This window comes from Gymnodraco acuticeps, unplaced genomic scaffold (genome assembly GCF_902827175.1).
Source record: "Gymnodraco acuticeps unplaced genomic scaffold, fGymAcu1.1, whole genome shotgun sequence".
NCBI lineage: Eukaryota > Metazoa > Chordata > Actinopteri > Perciformes > Bathydraconidae > Gymnodraco > Gymnodraco acuticeps.
This window is the reverse complement of record NW_022989982.1, coordinates 2,211,752-2,217,218: the sequence shown is the minus strand read 5'-3', so window position 1 is coordinate 2,217,218 and position 5,467 is coordinate 2,211,752. Positions and strand designations below refer to the sequence as shown.

General features: G+C 36.3%; 1 long non-coding RNA gene across 1 annotated transcript; it reads left to right on the top strand.

The window, feature by feature from the left end:
* The first annotated feature begins 1,246 nt into the window (after positions 1-1,246).
* On the top strand, positions 1,247-5,096 carry LOC117543590. The gene is made up of 3 exons (XR_004568581.1): positions 1,247-1,331; positions 2,884-2,936; positions 4,955-5,096. It is a non-coding gene; the product is annotated as an uncharacterized LOC117543590 (long non-coding RNA).
* The last annotated feature ends 371 nt before the right edge of the window (positions 5,097-5,467 follow it).

Genomic DNA, 5,467 nt, shown 5'->3' with positions numbered 1-5,467 from the left:
CAAAGAGGAGCAATGAATGGCACTTGATCTGTCCTAACCTCTTTCTAGTGGCTCTGTGGGTAAGTACCTTCAACTAATATAATATATGCTCTATGTTCACGAATCAAATAAGCTCATAGCTCGTTGTCATTTGGATATTTTATGCTTGCTCTACTCAACGCTATTTACTAAATGTAAGTACATTTAGACGTTTGTTGTATTTGTCATTATTTGTACAATGCTTGGGCAATACTGTTTGTCATTATGGTAATGTGAATAAAGCTTTTTGAATTGTGGTGTGATGTGTTTGATTGATTTAGTATTGCCATATTTTTTGTATTTTGATCTAGCATTTAGCATATAGAATGCATTCCATATATTCATGAATTAGGTAATTGAGCACCTAATGATAAACGATAATATGATAATCACACAATTATTACACAGTGTGGTTTTCATGTGTTAACAAAAAGTAAACATGTTGCCTAATTAATAACAATAATCACCAGATTACATTATGTTCCAGGCTCCTATAGGTGCTCACTGGCCTAGCCTACTTGGATGTTCAGTAAGGTGCAAAAGTACTCGAGTAAATGTACTAAGTTCAACCACTGTCCACAGCTAATGATAGCATTAATGGCAGAGGTGGGAGAAGTCAGATCTTGTACTTGAGTAAAAGTATAAGTACTAGAGGGTAGGAATACTCTGTTACAAGTAAAAGTCCTGCAATCAAAATGTTACTCAAGTAAAAGTACAAGAGTATTAGTATCAAAGATGACTTAAAATACCAAAAGTAAAAGTAATCATTATGCAATTTTTTTTTATAATGGTTGATGTATTGATGTGTTTATCATAAAGGTGGAACTAATTTGAATTACTTAATTTATTGCTGGGTAGAATGTAAACTTATTCCAGGTGTAACTAAAGTCTAATTTAAGTGTTGATGATATTGTTTATCATTAATCTATATCTGCAAAGTAACTAAATGACATGATGTACCACATAAATATAGTGGAGTAAAAGTACAATATTTACCTCTGAATTGTGGAATTACAAAGTAACATAAAATGGTTACACACCCAAGTAAAGTAGGCCTACAAGTAGCCTACCTCAAAATTGTAGGCTACTTAAGTACAGTACTTGAGTAAATGTAGGCCTACTGAGTTACTTCCCACCTCTGATTAATTATACCGTAATTAATTGTATTACTTTTCACCTGTGGGTCTTCGGATAGCCCCGCTTTGATGACGTCAAAGTAAGTGCCGGACTTTTCGAACCTGAGTTGAGAAGAAACTACTTTCTGTCTGCGTTTTTTCTGGCTAGCTAAACAAGACGTTGTTCTCTATAGACAAGTAAGTAATTCATATGCATTTTAATTAGGCTGTCTTCTTGCCTTTAAAAAAGTATTGGCTATTTCCTTCTTAATAGGCGCTTATTCATCCTTAAGGCGAGACACGGCAGGCAAAAACATCGTTTTTCAAGTACTGGTCAATTTTGAGATTTTGTGCTATTTTGATTCCATAACATGTTTTCTTTCAGGCTTTTGGAAGGAAAACGTACAAAACACACATTTAAGTGTTTATTTTACTATAGTTTGTCTATTTGCGTCTGTAGATTTCTCCTAAATTCACTAAAAGTTAGCATTCTAACGTAACATAAAGTACCGCGACCGCTGTGTGCACCATGTCAACAGAGGTATCGCTGGAAAGCTCCGTCTCTCCTGCACAATCTCATCGGATCCAAATATGGTCATTTCCTTTGTATCAGCAACCAATCGTGAAAGCACAAAGGGGTCTTAAACCAAGAAACGAAATCTCATTGGCTGGTGTCAATTTCTGTCAACGTGATTCGTTCAGATGCGTCACGTGGTGTGCTAAAACACTTCCTGGTTAGCTTTCAGCTAGAAATTGAAATCTCAAAATGCCAAAAGAACGGCGAAAAAAACGTTCACAGAGAAGACGACAACAATTGTCACTTGCACGAAGCAAGGTTATAAAAAAAAAAATGACCCTGAACATGAAATACCTTCACGGAGTGCGTCGATGCGCAAGCTGTCATCCAAAGAACAGGAGGGTTTAGCTAGCGCCTCACTGCAATCTTTAAAGGTCGTTTTCTCAAAATGAGTTTTTTCTCCTACTCTGAGTTCGAAATTTCAACTTCAGTAGCACGTACATACACCAACCTTTCAGTTATATTCCTATCAATATTATGAAGGCTTTTACTGAAGGGTTTGTTCATATATAATTCATAGCCTGAATTATACAACATTGTATACCTAAAAACTTGGCGAAAATGGATATTTTAGAGCTGTTGACAGTATTTTCTGATTTATGGAATGATAAAAAGAGATATCCAATATCCCTTCTGTAAAAGCCTTAGATACTAATATGACTACAAAATGAAACAAGCATTTTGAATCTGGCTATATCCAAAATTCAGATTTCGATTCCTGAAATGTGTTAAAATATGTGCATATTTAATGAGATAATGGTTAATCTGCATATTTAAACATGCTATTTCAGAAAACTTGTAATACAAAAGACAATTGCCTTATTGTAAGTAATTAACTGGAGAAATTTCTAGCTGATATCTTTAAGTTAAAAAAATTACCCTATTCACCTGGGGTGTCTCGCCTTAATTAGGCTTAATATATACCAAAACATGGCGGCTCTTAGCGTTTTCTTTTGCTAAGTGTGTTGTGCAGTGTTAGCATTGGAACCAGGCTAACATTACTGTTTATTTATTTGTATGTTGAGTTTAGTTTAAAAGCTGGAAACTTGCTTTTTGTACAAGGCTATTAGCATTTGTTGCTACGGTTTTATATGTTAGTGGGCTAAAGAAGCTAAAGCTAGGCTGTTGCTGGTTGTTTGCTAATTGTTTACAGCTGTGGCTAATTGTTTACAGTGGCAGTCTGAAGGAAGATATCAGATAGAAGGAATGACACCAGCTGCTACCAGGTGACACATTTTTGTTGAACTAGCAACCATACATTGACATCAAAAACTTGTAATGTAATTTCCCTGTATACTTTTGAAGTTGGTAGTAGCCACGAACATGTATAGTAATATACAAGTAATATTTAGTAGGCCTAATAATATAATACAAAATAAAGCTGTGGTTTTGTAATTGTTTTTTTAGTTGTATAATGTTATTGAAAAATTGCAATATATTACTCCCCCCTTTTCTTGTTAAAATTGTGTTAATTACTGACAATGGGACCGTGTTGTTGATACAGCTAGATACATATTCAGTGTTTCAAAATATACATCTTAAGTTTTCAACCCGATACATAATTGTACCAAAGGTTGTGAAAACATGTTTGCACGCCAACATTAGAATTGACCAGGTACAATACAGTTTTAGAAGATTGGAAAAACACAATGCTGCATTAAAACTACCATATTCATTAAATAGGTGGGACAGTTACGTTTAGCACTGCAATTATCAATATGTCCATTATCAATCAATCTATTCTATGAATATAGTTCAACTTGTCCTAATAGGTAGTCGATAAATAAGAAAATATAAATTACCCTCCCAAAGTTCCCAGAGGCTGAGTTAAATGAATGCTGATTAACTCTGTCTACAGACTAACTGCTGAGTTGACTATTGGTTTCAGCACTACTTAATTTGTCAGGAAACGTTGAAAATAGTACAAACTGCACTGAAATATGGGTCATGTTTGGTTGTTTATGTAGTCTGAGTGTTATGCCTTTTGCAAATAATTAACATAACCTGCAAGAGTCACTAATGTTTAATGCTCAGGCTTCATACGTGATAAAGCAGCGTGAACTCTAATGACTAGTTGCAATCAATGCATCTCTCAAGTGTGATTCCAAATAAACGTGTAAAACGCCATCACTGCGCCAAAATCACTTTGGGAACCAATGTGTTGCAAACCTCTTAAATCGCACACTCGTGTCTATAGTGTTTCACAGAGGATTGTGTAAGTTAATGATGAATGTTAGCAGTCCTCATGTCCAGAAAGATTTCCAACAGAATATCAGAAATGCATCAAGCGACGGCTGCACTTCCTGGAAAGCTTTCTCACATGTTTCTCTTGCTGTTCTAACATACACAAAACACACACACATAAAACACACACAAACCAGTAGAGAAAGCTTTGATTGGTGTTACTGGCATCAACTTATAGAGTCTGGCCCGAAAGGAAAGAGCTCGTACACAGCCTTTACAAGTGAAATGAAGCAGCTTTGCATTTTCTGTAAGACGATGTGATGCTAATCATTTGAATGTGGTTGATGGTGGGATCACTCCACAATGTATTGATGTGGGCAGAAAATGCTCATATGTGCATCATTCATTCATTTGGAGCAGACTCCCCGGCTCAATATCAAGCAAAATAAGAATGATCCACATGCTGACTTACAATTTCGTTTTTAGAATGCAACACTTTCCCTTATTTGTTTGAAATTATTGAATGCATTGAATGTATTTCACAGTGAGAATAATAGTCAAATTACATAGAAAAATCATCTCAGTAGAAGGCCTGCAACACCAACTGGGGCATGAGATTTGAAATATGTGTTTATCAGGAAGTGAGGGATCTGATATTCAGTAGTATTCTGGAACCCAGGGTTCTTGTATCTTCAACCAAGAATCCATGGCCAAACATGTCTCACACTTGCAGTATGGCTGGGCAACACTTAATAATTGAAGTACACTATTTTTCAAAATGCTTGAGAAGAGATAGATCATATAGCTGTAACAATAGTGTTTCTGGCTGTATTCAATGTAACCTAGAATTAGTTTACAACACATTATGAATTGATCAATAAAAACAAGCAAAACAATTAACCATGTCACTTAAAATGGTTTAGTAAGTAATGTTTCGATTTCAGAAAGGAAATCCACATGCATGTGTTAACATCATCTGGAGCCACACTGTGACAATCTAACTTGACTCTCATACGGTACATTCTAACTAATCTCATGTAAATGTGTGTCTTTGTTTCAGCCTTGCAATGAAGACATCCAGAGTTTGTACACACCCATCTGTGCTGAGGCTTCCCCCTCCTTGTGACTGAAGCAAGAGGGATTTCTCACCAGAAGCAGCAGTGAAGGGTTACCCAAGTCTGAAGAGTTCTACTCTGACATGGTACATTCTTCACACTCACACACACCCTTTATTTCACACACTAGGTGAATGCAAATGGCATTTAATTTACACCAGGGATTTTTATCAGCACTTGCATCTGACCGACAGTGCCATTATAGTGCTGATGATAATCAATCTCAAATCAATTAGGGAGTAATTGCTGAGTCAATCGGGTAGGCTGGTTAAATATTGATAAGTGTCTAAAAGGCCCATCAGGCTCTATTGACAGCTCAGAGAGACAGACAGCACTGGTTTAGCTAAGGGTGGGGGGGCTGATGGAGAGATGGCTTAGGGGCTTGGGTCACATTCTCTACTCAAGCTGGCTACTCTGGTAATCGATGCAGACCTGCTCTCTCTCTCTGGCTCTGTTCT